The sequence below is a fragment of the Syngnathus typhle genome, linkage group LG21 (assembly GCF_033458585.1).
Source record: "Syngnathus typhle isolate RoL2023-S1 ecotype Sweden linkage group LG21, RoL_Styp_1.0, whole genome shotgun sequence".
Lineage (NCBI taxonomy): Eukaryota > Metazoa > Chordata > Actinopteri > Syngnathiformes > Syngnathidae > Syngnathus > Syngnathus typhle.
This window is the reverse complement of record NC_083758.1, coordinates 201100-225903: the sequence shown is the minus strand read 5'-3', so window position 1 is coordinate 225903 and position 24804 is coordinate 201100. Positions and strand designations below refer to the sequence as shown.

The following is a 24804-nucleotide window of genomic DNA, read 5'->3' as shown; positions in this document are numbered from 1 at the left end:
TACGTAAATCGGCTGTTGGTGAAGAAGAATGCTGCAGATCTACATTTCTTATTAATTTGATCAACTTCTCAAATCTTTCCCTACGGGTTTTATTGAGACGGGCATTGTATTCAATTATCTGGCCCCTAATGTAAACCTTAAAGGTCTCCCATAATATAAAAACATTCGTGCCCGGTAAATTATTCGTCTCCAAAAAGAAATCAACCTGTGATGAAATAAATTCCACAAAATTCTCATCCGACAATAAATATGTGTTAAATCGCCAATCATACTGTAAGGGCAGTCTACTTTGAAGGCAAAGTTCTAAGGTTACTGGGGCGTGGTCCGAGATTACAATACTATCATAATCAATTGATTTAATTAGTGGGAGTAATTTTTGATCTATTAAAAAAAGGTCAATTCTTGAATACGTCTGGTGGACTGCAGAAAAAAATGAAAACGTTCTGGAGGTTGGATTTTTAAATCTCCATGGATCGACAGCTCCCAGAGATTGGCAAAAGGTCTTAATAGTAGATGCAGATTTAGAAGGGGGGCCACTTGAAACCCTAGATCGGTCAAGTGAGGGCTCAAGAACCGTATTTAGATCCCCGCCCAGTACAAGATGGTGTGTCCCAAGATCCGGAATGCGCCCAAACAAATCTTTAAAGAATTTAGTGTCATCCCAATTGGGGGCATAAACACTAATAAGCACTACTGGAATACCACAAAGCTTACCCTGCACAATAACAAACCTCCCTTCTTTATCATCTATAGCCCTATAGAGAGTAAATTGCACATTTTTACCAATTAAAATGGCTGTACCGCGTAATTTGGAATTTAAGCCAGAATGATAAACCTGAGATATCGGACCCCTCTTCAATTTATGGATATCGTTAATACGAAGGTGTGTTTCCTGTAGAAAAATTACCTCCGCTTTTAATTTATTCAGATGAGAAAACACCTTACTCCTCTTCACTGGGTGGTTGAGACCCCTCACATTCCAGGTTACAAATTTTGTTAATCGTCCTTTCACATCACCGGAAGAACTCAACATAAATTGAAGAAAAAATAATGGAGGATGGATGTAAAAAAAGGTTGCTCCACATCTCTAGCCCTTGGATAGGAAAAGGAAAGAAAGGGGAAAAGCAAAAAAAACAACAAAAAGAAAACAGAGAAAAGAGAGGAAAAAAAAAAAAAAAGAAAAACCACAAAAAACAACAACACCAACACCCAAAAGGGTTTCACACCCAACACAAAACCTTTGTTGCCGGTCCCTCCCCAAATGAGAGACTGCACCCAGCCCACCTCCCACGCCACTATGAAGCATCTGAATTGTTAAGGCTACTCCAGACACTTGTCACAAGTGGCTGCGACCCCACATGAACCTAACATTACACATTTAACCAAATATCTATACTATGAAACACCAACAAGACCCACCTACATACATATTCCCTCGTTAAGCCCATGGAAAACAAACATATTGAAGTATAATAACTCAGCAAAACAACAGATCGAGAAATACCAACGATGGTACCGTAAACAAGCAGGTAAATGTAAACAAAAATGATTCAAGGCGAGAAATGAATTGAGACATGTGTGTGTGAAATATAAACAAGTAAGCAAAATTGCTTGCATGGAAAAAAATATATATACATATATATATATATATATATATATACACATACACACACACGTACACATACATACATACATACATACATACATACATATATATACACACATATATATACACACACACATATATACATATAAATAATCGACATAACTCAATAATAATAACCCCTAAATAAGTAAGCCTTAACATTAACCACAGTAATTAAGTTTACACATAGACAATAGAACTGGCATCAGTCAGTATAAATCACGAGTTATGAGAGAGATGTAGTAAGAACCCACTTACCAACCCAAATAGCTGTCCATGAAAACGTCTCATCCCAAATATGTAATTTTTAATGTCTCAAGAGTCCCCAAGTCATGCCGACATCAGACCTTTGGCAAACGCAATTGCCCTCACTGGGTCGGAGAACACTAGCTGCACGCCATCCGTGGTCGTTACCTTCAATCTCGCAGGGAACAAAAGTCCATATTTCACTCCCTCGCACTGTCTTAGTATCTGTCTCGCCGGGCCGAACTCCGCTCTCTGTCTTGCAACTCGCTGCGTGAAGTCCGGGAAGATTCGTATGACGTCCCCATCTTTAGAGACGAGCTTCTGGGAAGCAGCTTTCTTCAGAATGGCCTCCTTTTCCTGAGAGTAATGGAACTTCACTACGAAGGCTCTCGGTGGCTGATCTTGTCCCGGTTTGCCAGATTGTGGATTGGTGCGGTGGGCCCGGTCAATTACCGGTGTGGTTTCCATTTGCAGTAGTTGCTGCAGAAGTTCCGCAACAAAAGTGCTCACCCTTACACCAGATTCACGACCCTCTCTGACACCGAACACTCGCAAATTGTCTCTCCTCGACCTTGCTTCTAAGTCCTCTGTTTTCGCCGTCATGTCTGACATTACTTTCCGTAAATCGGACACTTGTTGTTCCAACTCGGTGATTCTGTCTGATTGACCATTGGCACCCTCCTCCAAGCTAGCCATACGTTCCTCCAGGACGCCAACTCTGTTGCTAGCATGGTCGATAGCCGCCTTCAGTTCGTCTCCAAGGCTGCTTATTTGTTTGGACAGCTCCTTCTTCTGCATTTCCGCCTTCTCGTCAATCTTGGTCAGCAATTCAGCCCTCAAAGCGCCAATCGCCTGTAGGACAGCGGACTCTCCCGAGGCTAGGCTACTCTCTCCGGGCTCATTAGCTCTCAGCCTCGGCATTGTAAAGAAACTCCACAATACCGTCGAGAGAGGAAAAAAGAGAAGAATAAAACAACAGAAAATACTGTGTATAATTGATTGATAGGTGTTCCACGAGTAGCAAATTATTTTAAAAAAGGGGTCTCGTTGGCATATTTTAGGTAAATGTGGGAGAGCTCAGACGACACGTCTACATATCTCCGAAGCTCAACTTTTAATCTTTCGCCTTTTACTAAAGATTTCCGTGGGGAGGAACTACAAGAGTATATCTCAATTTTTTGATGCTCTGTGAAAGCGGAGCTTCCTGTACTTGTCAATGGAAAGTAATCAAAATTCCTGCTTTGTTGCCATTAATTCTGCCATAGCTTACAGGTAACATCCACCCATTCAAATATAAAACTATCTAATATGAGCAATAAATAAATATATTTTCTACTAATTATACTATATGTAAGGAACAATAAACGGAGGCATTTAGCCATTAATATAATTATTATTAAAGTTAATTCAGATTTGTGTCGAAGTTGTAAAGATTTAAGCCGTGTAAATGAATACAGCCATAAGTACTTCAGTACAAAAGTACTTCAGAAATACATAACACGCTTTTGTTAGTTGAACTAATACGACGATACTGTTAATCGACTGAGTTGAATATCAGGAGTACGTCACTACATTAGCTTAATTTTTATTTAACCAATTTCAAAGAACTACTCTGATCATGTCCCTCCCCTCAATGCTCCACTAGGAAGCATAGAACGCTCATCAAAAGTGGAGAATCTATGATATAAACATCATTATTCTCCGCTAGCTTCACGCTCAGGAAGGAACATCAATTCTCATCATCGTAGTTGGCGAGACCGTTCACTTTAGAAACACATATCTCAAGTTAATAATTATAGAAATGATCCCAGAAAGTATAGTCTTAATTCATCAACGAGGGGCGGCGGGAAGTCATCTGCGAGTGTACCATTTTTACCCAGAGGGCAACCACGACTAGTAAAGGACTATGTTTAGATTGTATTAGAAAGAGTGCCGACGTCATTAGGGTATTTGGCAACACAGCCATCATTGGCTGAGCGCTCGATCACGTACCCACGATCCTTTGCGTCAATGTTTAGAACAAGCAATTTTTTTAACACTTGTTGTGTTACAAGTATACTTGTTTAAATTGTCTAAATTGTAAGGCTTTAAAACTGGCTGTGTATACTAAGCTTTTGTTTTAAACATGAAGGCTTTTATTTAAAAACGACCATGTAAAGTAAAGGTTTTAAAATTAACATAGAGGCTTTTAAAAATGCCTATGGTAGCCAAACAATCAACTTTACATTGCAGACACGTTTCAGAATCCACCCGCCGTGAGTACTGATAACGCTTGCAGACACCAGAGAGAATATTTTATATTGCCCATCCATCCAATTTCTGTACTGATTCTCCCCACGGGGTTAGTAGGCGTGCTGGAGCCTATCACATAGGGATGGGCGGATCGATACAAAAGTATCGATATATCGATCCAGGCTGCTCATTTTTGAGTATCGATCTCCCTAGCTAAAATATCGATACTTACAATTATTTAATTATATTTTTCCTCATTTTTTTCTGCTCCAATTTGACGACTTGCACTCATGCTAGCACTACTTTTCCTTCCGCCTGCTGCACTCTGCTTTGCTCCCGCCCCCTTTTCTCACAAGCCAAGCCCTCCTCCTCCGCCTCCCGTTCCAATCCAAACAAACACAAACAAGCATGGCCACGGCGGCGGCCCAGTCCGAACGCAAGAGAAGTCTAGTTTGGGGATATTATATTTTACTTAATAACAACGAGGCAAAATGTGAAATATGTCACAAAACAATTAAATATTGTGGCAACACCACAAACTTGACAAAACATTTAAGCAAAATTCACCCCACGGTTCATGAAGAGCTGCAGTTGAAACGTGCCGCAGACACTAAGGCAGCGACGGAAAACCCTGCAGCCACACCGAGGCTAAGGTATCAAAGTACCTTAGAAGCAGCGTTTCAGAAAGGCAAGACATATCCAGGTATCAGGTGCTAACCAAAAATTGTAAGCATTTGTGGTTGATGTGCTATTTGAAGCAATAATTACTACGCTTTAGTCAGTCATTTATAAATAAAGTTTTCCCCTTTTCAATTTGTGGTCGAACGCCATACGTTTTATTTGTAACTCCACTTCCTATAAACAACACTAAAGTATTACAATATTAAATGTAAGTATCCAGTGGCTTTACAAATTGATAGTTTTGCTGCTCATGACGATTAAGCCCTGCATCTCTGTTGGTACCATGTCTCTTTTTAGATTATACTAAAAGACAAAACTTTTTCCCAACAACAGAGAGAGAGAGAGAGAGAGAGAGAGAGAGAGAGAAAAGTAAAGAATAGCTCCTTTTTATTAAAGTTATACTATTAATATGCATATTCCACTAATGCACTAATGTCTAAAAAGGTTAATAATTCACGTGACGTAATACTTTTTTCTACAAAAATCAATAGATGACTCTCCAAGAGCAAGAATGCCACTGCATTTAAATCGTTTTTTGGGCGGGAAATTACACTTCCGGTATCGATATCGGATCGAATATCGGGTATTTTGGGTAGGAAATACTTGGTATCGGATCGATTCCAAAATCATTGGTATCGCCCATCCCCACTGGACATCATAAACTGGTGGCCAGCCAATCGTAGGGCCGATATGTTTTCTATTTTGTTGTAAAGGATAGAATTCTTCTGCTATTCACATTTAGATAAAGGTCATGAACTTGACTGAATCAAACCCTTTCAAGACGTTATTGACTTTCTGCTTTATCCTGTGAGAATGAAGCGAACCGATTCTAATGGCTTCCTGACTTAACTATCCTTTATTTGACCAGCAGAGGGGGGTGCACCGTTCCTGGAAGTACTGCAATACCAGGTCGATGCGTGGAGTGGACGGAGCAAGCCCCTAATTCCATCTCCCAGTTCCAAAAATCAATTTAATATATGGTCCCCGGATAGGGGACGTATCAGATATTAAACTGATAAGAACAGATACTACACTTGATCTTAGCCAAAAGGCCGAGAAGCGATAACCGAAAGTTGGTCTGAGAAAACTACTTAAATAAAGAGACTACCAATTCAAGTTACGGTTTAAATATATTGAGTCATACTAATGCCACGTACCGACCACCGTAACAAACCTCAACTATTAACAGTTTGGAATGATAATGCGTCACCGGGCTGTTTTCAACCTGTGCATCGGTTGCAGATTTTCGTGTGTTCGTGGAGGTTTAGTGTCACGTGGTTCACGTTGACCCAATAGAATAACGATGAACTGAGCTCCTGATGGGAATAGCTTTTAATGACCAACAAAACGAATTGGTCATTCGCCAAAAACAATCGGATCTTTGGATACATTTCGGGACCGAAGGCAAGATAGCTGTTTGACGAACATTTTGACGGGAAAAAAAACACGCAGCAAAAAAACACGCGGCCCACTTCGCCAAACTACTTCCTGTTTCCTGCTGTGGCAATTTACATTAACCCTCGAACGCCACCATCGCAGTGGAGGTGAATCGCATTCCAATCCACGCCAGCATTTCTTAACACTCATTTGAGGAAATTACGATCGTCTTTTGTTTCCCGATTTGTGTTGAATAAAAATCTGAAATTACACATTTGAAAATAACACACGGAAATCGGATCATTTCCATTTCTCTCATACCAAAAGTACACGGACCAAGACATACAACTGTTTATACGTTCAAAACTCACACTCAAAATAGTTGCCCAATCGATAGGTGACGCTGTTTGAAATATCAGGTATCCATAATCCTGTGCGCCAACAATGTTTCAAGGAAAAAACACATTGATGAACACAAAATACTCGTTTAAACTGTCTATTTAGGTTGAGTCCTTCTAAATGTAGTAAATCTATGAACGTCTATTGTTTGTATTAGAAGGAATGGTTGCTGCAATTTCACCGATCGCCTTTTACTAAAGATTTCCGTGGGGAGGAACAATGAGAGTTCATCTCAATTTTTTGATGCTCTGCGAAAGCGGAGCCACCTATACTTGTCAATGGGAAATAGTTAATAGTCCTGCCTTGTAGTTATTAATTCTGCTAAAGTTTACAGACCAAATTGGTTAAGCTTTAGGGACAGCTTTTGGTGACATCCACCCATTCAAATATAAAACTATTGATTATGCATTGAGCAATAAATTAATATATTTTCCACAAATTATACTATATGTAAGGAACAATAATAGGAGCCATTTAGCTATTAAAGTATTAATATAAAAATACCCTCGTAAATACCCATAAACTGATGCTTTGCTTCTCTTTCTACTGCCTCCACGCCTTTGTTCACCTCCTTTTTCTTAGAGTTGCCATCTAGTGGTGGTGGCAGCATAAGAAATGAAGTAAAAACATACCCATCATGCATTGCCTCTTTTCACCTGAGAACCATATGAATTTGTATTTATAGAAAATCTCCAACAGTACCGCAGAAAGATATATATTTCTTTTTCTGAGCAAGTTTAGAAAATGACATTCTCTTAAAAATTTGAGAACAAGGATTGTACTAAAAATTTCTGGCACAATTTCTGATTTAAAGAAAGACATTTTGATCATATTTTTTCGTATATCCTTGCTGCCAGCCGCCATGAACTTGAATCAATGACGTCATTGACCCTCTGCTTTATCCTGTGAGAATGAAGCTAACGGACTGTGATGTAAACTACTCTTGATTTGACCAGTAGAGTAGGGGGTGCAAAAATCAGTTGTATGTCTGGGTCCACGTACCTTTTGGCCATTAGTTTTTCTTTATAGTGTAGGTAAATGGAGAACGGGAAATGATCCGTGGGGCTATTCCAGAAAGCAGGTTATATGAAAGTTATATCATATACGTTCGTATCAATAACGGGTCGGGAACGTAGTAATTTCATTTTATTTTGCAATTACTAATTTGTTGAATGAAGTTCGGCAAGTAGGTGCACAGTTGCAGAGCACAGCTTGATGCACCATCGCTCAGTATGTGGCGACCATGAAATTTGGCTTCGTGTGAGGGATTTTGTATTGTACAGGAGAATCAGGGGAGAGCGCGAACGCAGTCCCCCACTACCAGAAATTATGCAATCGAGATTCCCACATTTGAGGAATTCGCAGGGGTCAGCACAACCGGAGTGCAATGGCTGAGCCTCACACTGGGTGAACCACCTTCTTGATCATGGTATCTCCACTGCCAGGTAAGTATGAGTTGTATACGTCGCCGGGGCCGACCTTTTCACCGCGCACACCATCTACAGTCAGAGGCTAATTTGGTACAAAAGTGTGAGCACACATATTCAGTGGATGAGACAGCATTCGTAGAACTGTTAACATAGTATATCGTATTAGAGAGAAGCTGTCTATTAGTCATTCAAAACCAAAACATTTTAAATTAAGTAAAAAATAGATTCAGAAACATGACCATCATGCCTTGCTTCTTTTTCTACTGCCTCCACGTCTTTGTTCACCTCCTTTTTCCTAGAGTCGCCATCTAGTGGTGATGCCAGCAACTATAATAAACCGATAAATGAAGTCAAAACATGCCCATCATGCAGTGCCTCTTTTCTCCTGAGAACCCTAAAACGGTATGAATTTGTATTTATTGAAAATCTCCAACATTACCGCAGAAAAATATATATACTTCTTTTTCTGAACGAGTTTTGAAAATGACATTTTCTTAACATTTGGAGAACAAGAATTGTACTAAAAGATCCTGGAACAATGATAGGAAAATCTCAAGCAAAAAAAGACATTTTGACCATATTTTAGAACAGTTACGTAAATTCTTGCTGCCGCCTAAGATGAGCCGTCATGAACTGTCATGTACTGATATTGTACTGTGGGCCTACGTGATGACGTAGTGAAGGAGTGACGTTCAGGGAAATGAATATGCAGACAGAGCGGCAAGTTGATGGCCCTCTGTTTCATGAATAAAAGTGATTAAAGACATCGGTTCGGGTCCTGATTAAATTCAGAGTGCATTACCTAATAAAGATATAAGGTGAGCACACAACATGAACTTGAATCAAATCCGATCAAGACGTCGTTGACTTTCTGCTTCATCCTGTGAGAATGAAGCTAACGGATTGTGATGTAAACTACTTTTTATTTGACCAGTAGAGGGGGGCGCACCGCTCCTGGAGGTACTGCAATACCAGGTCGATGCATAGAGTGGACGGAGCAAGCCCCTATACCATCTCCCTGTTGCGAAAATCCAATTAATACATGGTCCCCGGATAGGGAACGTATCAGATATTAATCTGATAAGAACAGATTCTACACCTGGTCTTAGCCAAAAGGCCGAGAAGCGATGTACTGAAACTGGTCTGAGGAAACCACTTAAATAAAGAGACTGTGGTGTGCAAGGACTGGAGTCGGAGGCGGAGTGATAAATGACGGTGCCAACGGCAGTTGTTTTAATGACATTTATAATTAGCTTATCTCAACCACGGGCCGACTCTTTTCCCTTCGAGATCCTAACACACACTCCTCAAACAGGAAACTCCCACACGTGTAAAACATCCCACCGGAACTCGGCAACGTGAACTTAGGTTCCGGGTGAATTATGTCAACCCACTACAAGACTACCAATTCAAGTTACGGTCTAAATATATCGACTCATACTAATGCTTCTTTTCCGGCGCATCACGTGATTCCCGTTTCTTTTTGTGGTCAGGTGCGGAAGTCAACGCTGCTGCCATCTAGCGGTGTAACGGCATATACGCTTTAACAAATAATAATCACTCGCAGGGCACACAGAGACGAAAAACCGTCCGCACTCGCACCTACGGGCAATTTGGAGCGCTCAATGGGCCTATCATGCATGTTTGGGGGAAATGGAAGGAAACCAGAGTGGAGAACGTGCACAATGCAAACAAACAGGTCAGGGAGTTGGAACCGAACGCAGCAGAGCAAGCATGGACTCACAACGACACGTTTAGAGTGTAAACGTTTCCATAGAATTGCCAAACACCAAATACTTGTTCGAACTATACATCTTAGTTGAGTGTTAAGGCCTCCTAAATTTAGCAAATATATGAAGATCTATTTTTATTAAAAGGAAATGGTTGCTAGTGTGACACCGCCTGTTACTTTGGTGAGACCAGCAATGGGGTGGCCCGTTTGGACAAGCCGAAATCAGTTCACTCTTGTTTCTCTTCAGATCGTATAAATCTTTCGCCTTTTACTAAAGATTTCCGTGGGGAGGAACTACAAGAGTATATCTCAATTTTTTGATGCTCTGTGAAAGCGGAGCTTCCTGTACTTGTCAATGGAAAGTAATCTTAATTCCTGCTTTGTTGCCATATCTAATATGAGCAATAAATAAATATATTTTCTACTAATTATACTATATGTAAGGAACAATAAACGGAGGCATTTAGCCATTAATATATTTATTATTAAAGTTAATTCAGATTTGTGTCGAAGTTGTAAAGATTTAAGCCGTGTAAATGAATACAGCCATAAGTACTTCAGTACAAAAGTACTTCAGAAATACATAACACGCTTTTGTTAGTTGAACTAATACGACGATACTGTTAATCGACTGAGTTGAATATCAGGAGTACGTCACTACATTAGCTTAATTTTTATTTAACCAATTTCAAAGAACTACTCTGATCATGTCCCTCCCCTCAATGCTCCACGCTCAACAAAAGTATATAAAAAAATATAAACATCATTATTCTCCGCTAGCTTCACGCTCAGGAAGGAACATCAATTCTCATCATCGTAGTTGGCGAGACCGTTCACTTTAGAAACACATATCTCAAGTTAATAACTATAGAAATGATCCCAGAAAGTATAGTCTTAATTCATCAACGAGGGGCGGCGGGAAGTCATCTGCGAGTGTACCATTTTTACCCAGAGGGCAACCACGACTAGTAAAGGACTATGTTTAGATTGTATTAGAAAGAGTGCCGACGTCATTAGGGTATTTGGCAACACAGCCATCATTGGCTGAGCGCTCGATCACGTACCCACGATCCTTTGCGTCAATGTTTAGAACAAGCAATTTTTTTAACACTTGTTGTGTTACAAGTATACTTGTTTAAATTGTCTAAATTGTAAGGCTTTAAAACTGGCTGTGTATACTAGGCTTTTGTTTTAAACATGAAGGCTTTTATTTAAAAACGACCATGTAAAGTAAAGGTTTTAAAATTAACATAGAGGCTTTTAAAAATGCCTATGGTAGCCAAACAATCAACTTTACATTGCAGACACGTTTCAGAATCCACCCGCCGTGAGTACTGATAACGCTTGCAGACACCAGAGAGAATATTTTATATTGCCCATCCATCCAATTTCTGTACTGATTCTCCCCACGGGGTTAGTAGGCGTGCTGGAGCCTATCACATAGGGATGGGCGGATCGATACAAAAGTATCGATATATCGATCCAGGCTGCTCATTTTTGAGTATCGATCTCCCTAGCTAAAATATCGATACTTACAATTATTTAATTATATTTTTCCTCATTTTTTTCTGCTCCAATTTGACGACTTGCACTCATGCTAGCACTACTTTTCCTTCCGCCTGCTGCACCGGCGTGTCCTGCTCTGCTTTGCTCCCGCCCCCTTTTCTCACAAGCCAAGCCCTCCTCCTCCGCCTCCCGTTCCAATCCAAACAAACACAAACAAGCATGGCCACGGCGGCGGCCCAGTCCGAACGCAAGAGAAGTCTAGTTTGGGGATATTATATTTTACTTAATAACAACGAGGCAAAATGTGAAATATGTCACAAAACAATTAAATATTGTGGCAACACCACAAACTTGACAAAACATTTAAGCAAAATTCACCCCACGGTTCATGAAGAGCTGCAGTTGAAACGTGCCGCAGACACTAAGGCAGCGACGGAAAACCCTGCAGCCACACCGAGGCTAAGGTATCAAAGTACCTTAGAAGCAGCGTTTCAGAAAGGCAAGACATATCCAGGTATCAGGTGCTAACCAAAAATTGTAAGCATTTGTGGTTGATGTGCTATTTGAAGCAATAATTACTACGCTTTAGTCAGTCATTTATAAATAAAGTTTTCCCCTTTTCAATTTGTGGTCGAACGCCATACGTTTTATTTGTAACTCCACTTCCTATAAACAACACTCAAGTATTACAATATTAAATGTAAGTATCCAGTGGCTTTACAAATTGATAGTTTTGCTGCTCATGACGATTAAGCCCTGCATCTCTGTTGGTACCATGTCTCTTTTTAGATTATACTAAAAGACAAAACTTTTTCCCAACAACAGAGAGAGAGAGAGAGAGAGAGAGAGAGAGAGAGAGAAAAGTAAAGAATAGCTCCTTTTTATTAAAGTTATACTATTAATATGCATATTCCACTAATGCACTAATGTCTAAAAAGGTTAATAATTCACGTGACGTAATACTTTTTTCTACAAAAATCAATAGATGACTCTCCAAGAGCAAGAATGCCACTGCATTTAAATCGTTTTTTGGGCGGGAAATTACACTTCCGGTATCGATATCGGATCGAATATCGGGTATTTTGGGTAGGAAATACTTGGTATCGGATCGATTCCAAAATCATTGGTATCGCCCATCCCCACTGGACATCATAAACTGGTGGCCAGCCAATCGTAGGGCCGATATGTTTTCTATTTTGTTGTAAAGGATAGAATTCTTCTGCTATTCACATTTAGATAAAGGTCATGAACTTGACTGAATCAAACCCTTTCAAGACGTTATTGACTTTCTGCTTTATCCTGTGAGAATGAAGCGAACCGATTCTAATGGCTTCCTGACTTAACTATCCTTTATTTGACCAGCAGAGGGGGGTGCACCGTTCCTGGAAGTACTGCAATACCAGGTCGATGCGTGGAGTGGACGGAGCAAGCCCCTAATTCCATCTCCCAGTTCCAAAAATCAATTTAATATATGGTCCCCGGATAGGGGACGTATCAGATATTAAACTGATAAGAACAGATACTACACTTGATCTTAGCCAAAAGGCCGAGAAGCGATAACCGAAAGTTGGTCTGAGAAAACTACTTAAATAAAGAGACTACCAATTCAAGTTACGGTTTAAATATATTGAGTCATACTAATGCCACGTACCGACCACCGTAACAAACCTCAACTATTAACAGTTTGGAATGATAATGCGTCACCGGGCTGTTTTCAACCTGTGCATCGGTTGCAGATTTTCGTGTGTTCGTGGAGGTTTAGTGTCACGTGGTTCACGTTGACCCAATAGAATAACGATGAACTGAGCTCCTGATGGGAATAGCTTTTAATGACCAACAAAACGAATTGGTCATTCGCCAAAAACAATCGGATCTTTGGATACATTTCGGGACCGAAGGCAAGATAGCTGTTTGACGAACATTTGACGGGAAAAAAAACACGCAGCAAAAAAACACGCGGCCCACTTCGCCAAACTACTTCCTGTTTCCTGCTGTGGCAATTTACATTAACCCTCGAACGCCACCATCGCAGTGGAGGTGAATCGCATTCCAATCCACGCCAGCATTTCTTAACACTCATTTGAGGAAATTACGATCGTCTTTTGTTTCCCGATTTGTGTTGAATAAAAATCTGAAATTACACATTTGAAAATAACACACGGAAATCGGATCATTTCCATTTCTCTCATACCAAAAGTACACGGACCAAGACATACAACTGTTTATACGTTCAAAACTCACACTCAAAATAGTTGCCCAATCGATAGGTGACGCTGTTTGAAATATCAGGTATCCATAATCCTGTGCGCCAACAATGTTTCAAGGAAAAAACACATTGATGAACACAAAATACTCGTTTAAACTGTCTATTTAGGTTGAGTCCTTCTAAATGTAGTAAATATGTTAGGGTTTGCAGAATATCTTCATCGTATGATTATGTTGGAATGTAACCTGTAATAAGTTAATTAGTTTGTCCTGTCTAGACAAATTAGTTTACCACTGATTGACTAAACTCAGAGGAAGCAATCAAAGGTGCTTTGTTTACAGAAAGTCGTAAAAGGCCCCCTGCTATGCCTTGATCAGCAGGGGGGCGTCTCCAGCCCAACCTGTGTATTCCCAAACCCCCACTTGAAACCCCACTTTGGTTCTCCCAATAAATAAGTGCCTGACGAGGCCTGAGTGAGATTTCATTCGACTATCGCTGAGAGCACAGCGACGAGTGAACTCTCCGCCTGCAGGTGTCTAAAACGACTAACTTGTCTCCAGTGTGGTCCTTGCAAAATAAGTTAGAGTGAACACCACCCTAACATTTTTGGTGCCGAAACCCGGGACCCTCATACCCGCCATCTGGCTGACGGAGGAGGACGTGCTGCATTGTCGACAAGCCAGCGTCCATTGGAGGACCTGGTAACGAAAGACCTGGGAAGGAAGTTCTTCGCTGGGCCAGCATCTTAGGTCTGCCTTCGTCTGTCAGAAGTGGATTGACGGGAACCCGGCAGCGCAGCGGACCAAGGGAGACAAGTAAGTCATAGAAAAAAGCGCAGATACGGCTTTGGTTTGTCCGAGCTATGAGATACGGCTTTGGTTTGTCCGAGCTATGAGATACAGCTTTGGTTTGTCCGAGCTATGAGATACAGCTTTGGTTTGTCCGAGCTATGAGATACAGCTCTGGTTTGTCCGAGCTATGAGATACATCTTTGGTTTGTCCGAGTTATGATATACGGCTCTGGTTTGTCCGAGCTATGAGATACATCTTCGGGTTGTCCGAGTTATGAGATACGGCTTTGGTGTTTCCAAGCTATGAAACAGCTGGGATTCTAGTCCCAGTGGAAGGAACGGGCTAAGAAAAAGGAGTTTCTTTTTCTTAATTGAAGAAGGACGTAGATTCTCATTTTTTTTGTCTGTCTTTCCAAGCTGTTTGCATGAAAGTTGTGTGGTTGAGTGTGCGACTGGTAGGATAAATTGACTGCAGAGAGAATTTGGTCAGAGGTCAATTTAAACCTGCATTGAGGATCCTCAAAGTAAAGAAAAAAAAAAAGAAATAAAAAATTGTTAAAACCTAGAAAACCGAAGTAAGATGGGAAATAAGAACGGTAGATCCCTAGCTCTTGAAGGAGATGAGAAGTACATGGCGAGTAGATTTCTTAATTGTATGCAATACATGCCAAAGTGGAAGAAAAAGTTTGGAGTAGAAGCAAAGTTGAAAGTGGAAGTCTGGAAGGTAGTGGTGGATGTATTGGAGGAGAGCGTGAAGAGGAAGTCAAAGGGACTGAAAAAGAGTAGTAAAGAGAAGGAATTGATTTGTGCTAGAATGTGGTTGAGTGCTTCACAAGAGAGAAGAGAACAAATCCAAAAGACAAAAGATAGAAAGTTGAGAAGTGACGAGGCTGCATCTATGTTTGTCAGGCCGGAAGACAACGAGGCCACAGTGCGCAGGCGCACTGTCCCGGCCACGGCTCCGGCCGCAGCTGGAAATGCAGCTCAAGCGGAGCAAGAGAGATCTTCCGCTCGTATGCAAAACTTGTATCCAGGTTTAGCAGACCTGCACCCTCCCCCATATAACAGAAAGAAAAGTCAGTGTCACATTGCTAGAAGTCCTGTACAAACAAGAAGTTTGACCACTGCTGCTAGGTTTTCCCAAAATTTGGACAATGTTGATGTGTGCCCAATGATACAGGTGCCAAACCCTATTGTAGGGGAAGGACAACCTCCGCATACGTATGTTTTTCGGCCATGGACTTTGGAAGAGGCAAGAAAAGCAGTTGAAGGGGTTACCCCTGTTGCTGAAGACCCAGATACATGGGCAGAAGACATGGCTGGGATCATACATTCTTATAGACTGAATGGACATGAGGCAGGAGAAGCTGCAATGTCTTCTTTGGGAAAAGACTGGGCAAAGGTTAGAGGTCATTATACAGGTAGAAATAATCAAGGGCCTTTTCCCTATCCCGGTGGGGGAAATCAATTGGTAGGGGAGTATGCAGCACAATGGAATGATCTTGTGCAAAGAGTGAGAACTATATTTCGAAGACGAGCGAATTATGGTCATTTGGCAGGAATTAAACAGAAGCCTGGGGAAGATACTGATGATTTTCGCTTAAGATTTGAAAAAGAGTTCAGGGTGCATAGTGGCATCCCATTCAATGATGCAGCTGAGAGTGCTTATCAGCAACAGCTTAAAAATGCGCTCCTTACTAATTTCCGCCCTGAAATCGGCAACTGGGTGAGGAAACATTTGGTGGAAGTAGATGTTGCAAGTGTGACAACAACTATGCAATGGGCCAGACATGCTGAAAAAGTGATCAAAAGAGGCAAAAGTTCTGATGTATTTCATCTAGGCGATGATGATGATGTTGACCTAGATGAAGATACAACAGTCTTCTTTCATGGGTCCCAGCAGGCAAGAGGAAGAGGTAGAGGCCAACAAGGTCGCAGGCCTCCATATAATTCAAGACCCCCACCAGATTCAGAGACCTGTTGGAACTGTGGTAGACGAGGACACTTGGCAAGATCGTGTCGTTTTGCAAAACAATACCAATCAAAGGGTGGAGGACATGGCAGAGGAAATGGCAGAGGAAGAGCCAAATTCTCAGCATGACTAGATTGCCCCCCTGTGATCTCTTGTCCTCCTACAGAGGAAGAGATAGTAGATGTCCATGCGGCATGGGACATTTTGAATGCATTGAAAGAAAAACCGTATGTCACCTTAAACATCGGAGGAAGTGAAGTAGAATTTTTGTGTGATACCGGAGCGTGTAAGACCGTAATAAAAACTAAAGTCCCAAATCTAAAGGCCTCCCAAAATACTATTTGGGTAAAATCAGCTGATGGGCAGGTACACAAGGAGAGTATCTCCAATCCAGTTGTAGTGAGAGATGATGAAACGGGAGTCATAGCTTCAGTCTCGATCGTGCTATCCCCAAAATGTCCCATAAACCTTCTGGGACGAGATCTGATGACTAGATTGGGAATTGCAATAATTCCAGTAAAAGATGGCATGCGAGCATGTAGAGTGAGAGATGTGGACTCATATGCTGCACAAGCAGGTGAGCGGATTTTCTGTTCCTATGACGTCTCCGCTGAACAGAATCCCAAGCTACCAGGCAATTTGCTGAGTGAAGCCCGAAAACAATTGACACGACCTGAATCGGAAATGACTTGTGATGACTTACATGTCACCATGAACATCCTCACTGACCCACATGATGACTATATTGAAAGTTTTCTCAGTGACACAGAAGTAACTTTAACAATCACTGCTCTCTACACTGATCGCAGGTCATTTGCAGCTGCTGCTGTGCTTCTGCCCGCTCCTCAGGATGACAAATACAAGTTGACGGCTGTACCCCACATTCCATTGTTTAAACCTCACAGTATAACATGGGCAGATGTGGGTTGCCGGATTAAACTTGCTGATTCTGTCACTGATTATGAGGATAAAGGTGATGGGTGGAGCTACAGTACCAGTTGTGACATGTGGAAGCGAACTGTGTGTGAAGTAGGTGTTGGTAGGGCAGGCGCTTATGCGCGTCCCTGACTAGTTAACATTTGTTTGAATGAGAAGGAGGAGGGGGAATTGGCTGGGTTTCCTGACAAGCTGTGGACAAAGGGGCCATCTGATGTAGGACAGTTAACATCCATTCCGCCAGTGCAGATCAAACCAAGATCAGAGTGGCGTCCGAGAGTTAAACAATATCCTTTAAAACAGGAGGCAATAAACGGGATTGCCCCTGTTATAAATGATCTTTTGTCAGGGGGAATCATTAGGAAGTGCTCGGATTCTCCTTGCAACACCCCTATTTTTCCAGTTCGAAAGGCCAATAAAATTGATTGGCGAATGATACAAGATTTACGAGCAGTGAATGATGCAGTACAGACAAGAGCACCTAATGTGCCTGACCCACACACACTTCTGAACACTTTGAAACCTACCCAGAAGTTTTTCACGGTAATTGATCTTAGCAATGCGTTTTTCTCGGTGCCAATTCACCCAGACTCACAGTTCTGGTTTGCGTTCACCTTTAAAGGGCAAAGTTATACGTACACCAGATTGCCACAGGGATTTGCTGATAGTCCAACTATTTTTATGCAAGCTATCATGGCCTGTTTGGCTGATGTTCAGATGTCAAACAAAAGCCAACTTCTAGTTTATGTAGATGATCTCCTGGTGGCCTCTGAAACTGAAGCTGCTTGCAGGGAAGACTCCGTAGCATTGTTACGCTATCTCTGCAAAACAGGGAATAAAGTGAACAAGAACAAACTCCAATGGGTCAGACAGGAAGTGAACTATTTAGGTCACACGTTGACAGCTTCTGGAAGACAGATACAGAAAACCAGGAAGCAAATCATTGCAGATGCACCAAAACCGGAGACGAAAAAACAAATTATGTCATTTTTGGGGCTCTGCAATTACTGCAGAGCATGGATCCCACATTATGCGGAAAAGACGCAACCGCTGTTAGATATTGCGCATGGAGTCCCCATGGCAATGACAGAAAAATTAATGTGGACTCCAGAAGCAGACGATGCTTTTGTAGTGCTGAAACAGGCTCTGATGGAAACCACATCTCTTATCTTGCCGGACTACAGTAAAACCTTTGTACAAACCGCAGACTGCAGGAATGGTTTTATGACCTCAGTGTTGCTGCAGAGACATGGCAGCAAACTACGACCAATTGCATTTTATTCGAAAAAATTGGATCCAGTGGCTCAATCCTTGCCAGACTGTGTCCAAGCAGTATGCGCGGCAGCGCTTGCAGTGAGACAATCTGCAGATGTGGTGCTCTTTCACAAAATGGAGCTGCTAGTTCCACATGCTGTAGATGTGTTGCTACTGCAAAGCAAGATGAACTTTTTGTCACCTGCCAGACACCTATCCTACACTGCTACGCTTCTGTCACAACCACACATTGTGATAAAGAGGTGCACAGTCCTTAACCCAGCAACGTTGATTCCGTTGCCGGGGGATGGTTCACCACATAACTGTTTGGATGCTACAGAACATCTACAGCTGCCCAGACAAGATTTAATTGACACACCACTTGACAAAGGGGAAAAGTGGTTTGTGGATGGGTCATGTTCAAAGGATCCTAGAGGGAACAATCAAAGTGGGTATGCAATTGTGAGATTGCCAGACCAAATTGTTGAAGCAGAGAAGCTTCCATACAACAGGTCAGCGCAGGCGGCTGAGCTAATTGCACTAACAAGAGCTTGTGAATTGGCGGAAGATAAGGAAGTCACTGTATACACAGACAGTCAGTATGCGTTTTCTACTCTGTTCTATTTTGCAAAACAATGGGAGCGCAGGGGGATGACAACATCAACTGGTAAGCCGGTTACCCATGCCTCCTTGTTAAAAGACTTGTTACAGGCCATTCAGTTACCTGCTAAACTAGCTGTGTGTAAATGTGCTGCTCACACCACAGGCACAGATGAAGCCTCGAATGGAAACAGGTTAGCAGACAGGATTGCTAAGGAAGCAGCGGCAGGGAAACATGGCCATGAATTTTTTTTAATAGATTCAGAGGACACGCAACTCATAGATAAGACTATACTGACAGATATGCAGGGCAATGCTCCAATGGTGGAAAAACGAATGTGGACAACAAAAGGTGCAATAGCGGATACAGATAATATCCTCCGCATTAATGACAAACCTGTTTTACCTAAATCACTTTTTAAGGCAGCAGCGATTGCGACACATGGGCCATGCCATGTGTCGACAGGGGGGATGAGGTCCATCATACATCAACAATTCACTACCTTTGGTTTGGATGTTTACTTAAAAAATTTTTGTAAAGCATGTCCCGTTTGTGTGAAACATAATCCACAAGGAAACATGAGACCTAAGAGAGGCTCATTTCCAAAACCGTCGTACCCATTTCAAATCATGCACATGGATTTTATTGAGCTCACGCAAAGTGGACCTCACAAATACTGCCTAGTGATGATTGATGCATTTTCCAAATGGGTGGAAATAGTTCCATCTAAACATGCAGATGCCTTAACAGTGGCAAAAGCCATTTGCAAAGCCATCATACCGACTCATGGCATTCCCCAAACCATTTACAGTGATAATGGTCCACATTTTGTGAACCAAGTGGTACAGAACATGGCTGTACACCATGGGATAACGTTAAAAAACCACTGCGCTTATCACCCAGCCAGCGCTGGCCTGGTTGAACGAGCAAACTATACTATCAAAAGCAGGTTGAAGAAATGCATGGAAACAACAGGCAGACCTTGGCCGGAGTGCCTAGACTTAGTAAAGCTCTATATGAGAATTACTCCCACTTCAGAAGGGCTAACACCTTTTGAAATCATCCACGGGAGGCCATATAGACTACCTGTGTTCCATGCAGATTTACAAAAGGCAGAGGAAGAACAGTCTTTGGCAGATTTCATGGTCAGAACGCTCAGACTGACAGAGGTGTCAAATGCAAATTTACTGCCGCCTGCTCTGTCATCCTCACAGGTCGACAACACCATCAAGCCAGGAGACTGGGTCTACATCAAAGTCATCAAAAGAAAGAACTGGGCCAGCCCACGGTGGGAGGGACCATTTCAAGCCTTGCTGACTACCCCCACTGCAGTAAAGATCGCTGAACGGCCCAGCTGGATTCACCTCAGCCACTGCAAGCTACAAGGAGTGCTGGACCCCTAATTCGGAGTGGTTGGGAAGCCTGGTTTCAAACTAGCCTCATCGTCTAGGGTTAGACGTCTCAATGTTGGTGAAGAGAACAACCACACCCACTCCGCTAGGCGAGAGTATGCCTCGGAGTCCCTGTCATCCAAGTAGCAGCGGGGCTCCGTATGCCAGGTGGATCCTCTGCTGCGTTGTGGTTGGAGCGTGCTATGGTCTATGGACTCAACTGGACAGACCAAGTGACAATGTTGACCGTGGAAGACGATGGTCACACGATGAGAACTTTGAGGACTGGTCATGGGACCCCAGAAACCCATACGAAACCAACACCTGGTACCGCTACGTCAAATTCACTGTGAGGTCGCACACACAGGAGGGTTGCTATGTGTGTTCCAAACTTCCTCCTTCCTCTACACAAGTTCACTTGGAGGCCAGAGCAATGAATGTCACCGAAGCGAAATGCATGGCATCCATGGGAGGAGTTGGATATCAACACCATGCTGTCACAGTCAGTGATGCCGACCCTTCCCGCCCTGGACTTGCGGAAGGTACCTGTGATCAGCTTTTCTGGACAAATCTCAATGTGACTGTTAAAGGACGGACATTGCCGCAGGTGGCCTACACAGAGCGGCCACCTGGAGTGAACTATACGTGTTACATCCAAGGAAGCGAGACCCACAAATGCATTGACAGTGACTGCTCTCCAGGAGGGAACTGGATGGGAGCTTTGGACATCGCCACTGAGTGTCAGGATAAGAGAGCCATTTCAGGTGGTGAGGGCTCTCCGACCAACATGGCTGCACCATCGAACGGAACATACTTCATACGGAATGGCTGGTGGCTTTGTGGTCACAAGGTTTATCCGATGCTGCCCGCCAACTGGACAGGAGTGTGTGCACCAGTGTGGGTGACAGACCACACCTACAGGATACAACATCGTCAGCTGACGACGGCACACAACACTACTGGACGTCGACGCAGGGCAATTACAACCTTTGACCCCCATGACCCTGTCTGGGGTGCGAATGTTCCGGACGACCATAAAATATGGCCTGTCGGAAACAAAGTTGTTCATGCGCTTTTTCCTTGGATCGGAGTTGGAAAACAATCTCTCTTCATCGAGACACTGAACTATCGTTTTCAGTCCTTTGTGAACCTCTCACTGCAAGTCGATGATGGACAGAATAGAGAGATCCAGGCTAAGACTAATGGTCTTGCAAAACAGGATGGTTCTGGACTTGTTAACGGCAGCACAAGGTGGTGTGTGCCACATCATCAGGACTTCCTGTTGCACATACATTCCAGGAGATAACGACACGCACATCAAGGAAGCCATGAACTCATTGAGGAATTTACAGCAGGCCATGTCGGAGGACAAAATCCCACGTCAATGGGATTTCTTTTCATGGCTGTTCTCTGGCGCCTGGTGGCAGTTGCTGTTGAAACTTTTGGCTCCTGTGCTTGCTGTGCTGGTATTGTTGTGCTTGTTTACGACCTGTGTTATCCCGTGTTTGAAGTCTGCTGTGACACGGTTTGTGTCTTCTACCGTGGCACAAGTACATATACAGCTTCTTAGAGATGACGGATGTGATAACTATGATGTGGTGCAAAACGTGGATTGCGTAGATGCTGTTTGACTCGGCATTGCTTTACGGAAACTTGATGATTTGACCATCGAAAATGCCTTGCAAGTGATGGATTCAATGATGTACCGTTTCTGTGTTTTTCTTTTTCCTTTTTTATTGATAACAGTCTGGTCACCTAAGGCAGAGGGACCGTGTAACTCTTTTCCTGCACTTAATCTGGCCGCAGGTTTTTTGAGTTGCGCATACTTTGGACTGGAGTATTGAGGGAAAAACCTCACTGGAAGTTATTGTTTTCATTTCATTGATTTCATTTTCTTCCTTATGTTTGATTGTTCGGGTTTGACATAATCATATGATAAAACAGGAGGGATATGTTAGGGTTTGCAGAATATCTTCATCGTATGATTATGTTGGAATGTAACCTGTAATAAGTTAATTAGTTTGTCCTGTCTAGACAAATTAGTTTACCACTGATTGACTAAACTCAGAGGAAGCAATCAAAGGTGCTTTGTTTACAGAAAGTCGTAAAAGGCCCCCTGCTATGCCTTGATCAGCAGGGGGGCGTCTCCAGCCCAACCTGTGTATTCCCAAACCCCCACTTGAAACCCCACTTTGGTTCTCCCAATAAATAAGTGCCTGACGAGGCCTGAGTGAGATTTCATTCGACTATCGCTGAGAGCACAGCGACGAGTGAACTCTCCGCCTGCAGGTGTCTAAAACGACTAACTTGTCTCCAGTGTGGTCCTTGCAAAATAAGTTAGAGTGAACACCACCCTAACAAAATCTATGAACGTCTATTGTTTGTATTAGAAGGAATGGTTGCTGCAATTTCACCGATCGCCTTTTACTAAAGATTTCCGTGGGGAGGAACAATGAGAGTTCATCTCAATTTTTTGATGCTCTGCGAAAGCGGAGCCACCTATACTTGTCAATGGGAAATAGTTAATAGTCCTGCCTTGTAGTTATTAATTCTGCTAAAGTTTACAGACCAAATTGGTTAAGCTTTAGGGACAGCTTTTGGTGACATCCACCCATTCAAATATAAAACTATTGATTATGCATTGAGCAATAAATTAATATATTTTCCACAAATTATACTATATGTAAGGAACAATAATAGGAGCCATTTAGCTATTAAAGTATTAATATAAAAATACCCTCGTAAATACCCATAAACTGATGCTTTGCTTCTCTTTCTACTGCCTCCACGCCTTTGTTCACCTCCTTTTTCTTAGAGTTGCCATCTAGTGGTGGTGGCAGCATAAGAAATGAAGTAAAAACATACCCATCATGCATTGCCTCTTTTCACCTGAGAACCATATGAATTTGTATTTATAGAAAATCTCCAACAGTACCGCAGAAAGATATATATTTCTTTTTCTGAGCAAGTTTAGAAAATGACATTCTCTTAAAAATTTGAGAACAAGGATTGTACTAAAAATTTCTGGCACAATTTCTGATTTAAAGAAAGACATTTTGATCATATTTTTTCGTATATCCTTGCTGCCAGCCGCCATGAACTTGAATCAATGACGTCATTGACCCTCTGCTTTATCCTGTGAGAATGAAGCTAACGGACTGTGATGTAAACTACTCTTGATTTGACCAGTAGAGTAGGGGGTGCAAAAATCAGTTGTATGTCTGGGTCCACGTACCTTTTGGCCATTAGTTTTTCTTTATAGTGTAGGTAAATGGAGAACGGGAAATGATCCGTGGGGCTATTCCAGAAAGCAGGTTATATGAAAGTTATATCATATACGTTCGTATCAATAACGGGTCGGGAACGTAGTAATTACATTTTATTTTGCAATTACTAATTTGTTGAATGAAGTTCGGCAAGTAGGTGCACAGTTGCAGAGCACAGCTTGATGCACCATCGCTCAGTATGTGGCGACCATGAAATTTGGCTTTGTGTGAGGGATTTTGTATTGTACAGGAGAATCAGGGGAGAGCGCGAACGCAGTCCCCCACTACCAGAAATTATGCAGTCGAGATTCCCACATTTGGGGAATTCGCAGGGGTCAGCACAACCGGAGTGCAATGGCTGAGCCTCACCCTGGGTGAACCACCTTCTTGATCATGGTATCTCCCCTGCCAGGTAAGTATGAGTTGTATACGTCGCCGGGGCCGACCTTTTCACCGCGCACACCATCTACAGTCAGAGGCTAATTTGGTACAAAAGTGTGAGCACACATATTCAGTGGATGAGACAGCATTCGTAGAACTGTTAACATAGTATATCGTATTAGAGAGAAGCTGTCTATTAGTCATTCAAAACCAAAACATTTTAAATTAAGTAAAAAATAGATTCAGAAACATGACCATCATGCCTTGCTTCTTTTTCTACTGCCTCCACGTCTTTGTTCACCTCCTTTTTCCTAGAGTCGCCATCTAGTGGTGATGCCAGCAACTATAATAAACCGATAAATGAAGTCAAAACATGCCCATCATGCAGTGCCTCTTTTCTCCTGAGAACCCTAAAACGGTATGAATTTGTATTTATTGAAAATCTCCAACATTACCGCAGAAAAATATATATACTTCTTTTTCTGAACGAGTTTTGAAAATGACATTTTCTTAACATTTGGAGAACAAGAATTGTACTAAAAGATCCTGGAACAATGATAGGAAAATCTCAAGCAAAAAAAGACATTTTGACCATATTTTAGAACAGTTACGTAAATTCTTGCTGCCGCCTAAGATGAGCCGTCATGAACTGTCATGTACTGATATTGTACTGTGGGCCTACGTGATGACGTAGTGAAGGAGTGACGTTCAGGGAAATGAATATGCAGACAGAGCGGCAAGTTGATGGCCCTCTGTTT

The 24804-nt window shown here is 42.2% G+C and overlaps 7 non-coding genes and 2 pseudogenes across 7 annotated transcripts; 2 read left to right on the top strand and 7 right to left on the bottom strand.

The window, feature by feature from the left end:
- The first annotated feature begins 2987 nt into the window (after window positions 1-2987).
- Window positions 2988-3093, top strand: LOC133146018 (U5 spliceosomal RNA; annotated as a pseudogene).
- Window positions 3094-3497: 404 nt separating this feature from the next.
- LOC133145933 (small nucleolar RNA U3) lies at window positions 3498-3715 on the bottom strand. Its single transcript, XR_009711177.1, has one exon. It is a non-coding gene; the product is annotated as a small nucleolar RNA U3 (small nucleolar RNA).
- A 1961-nt stretch (window positions 3716-5676) lies between these two features.
- LOC133145743 (U2 spliceosomal RNA) lies at window positions 5677-5868 on the bottom strand. The gene has a single exon (XR_009710993.1). It is a non-coding gene; the product is annotated as a U2 spliceosomal RNA (small nuclear RNA).
- A 2001-nt stretch (window positions 5869-7869) lies between these two features.
- LOC133145730 (U1 spliceosomal RNA) lies at window positions 7870-8033 on the bottom strand. The gene has a single exon (XR_009710981.1). It is a non-coding gene; the product is annotated as a U1 spliceosomal RNA (small nuclear RNA).
- A 915-nt stretch (window positions 8034-8948) lies between these two features.
- Window positions 8949-9139, bottom strand: LOC133145817 (U2 spliceosomal RNA). The gene has a single exon (XR_009711068.1). It is a non-coding gene; the product is annotated as a U2 spliceosomal RNA (small nuclear RNA).
- An 830-nt stretch (window positions 9140-9969) lies between these two features.
- LOC133145968 (U5 spliceosomal RNA) lies at window positions 9970-10083 on the top strand. Its single transcript, XR_009711209.1, has one exon. It is a non-coding gene; the product is annotated as a U5 spliceosomal RNA (small nuclear RNA).
- Window positions 10084-10437: 354 nt separating this feature from the next.
- On the bottom strand, window positions 10438-10638 carry LOC133145944 (small nucleolar RNA U3; annotated as a pseudogene).
- Window positions 10639-12614: 1976 nt separating this feature from the next.
- Window positions 12615-12806, bottom strand: LOC133145742 (U2 spliceosomal RNA). The gene has a single exon (XR_009710992.1). It is a non-coding gene; the product is annotated as a U2 spliceosomal RNA (small nuclear RNA).
- An 11115-nt stretch (window positions 12807-23921) lies between these two features.
- Window positions 23922-24085, bottom strand: LOC133146050 (U1 spliceosomal RNA). Its single transcript, XR_009711281.1, has one exon. It is a non-coding gene; the product is annotated as a U1 spliceosomal RNA (small nuclear RNA).
- Between the last annotated feature and the right edge of the window lie 719 nt (window positions 24086-24804).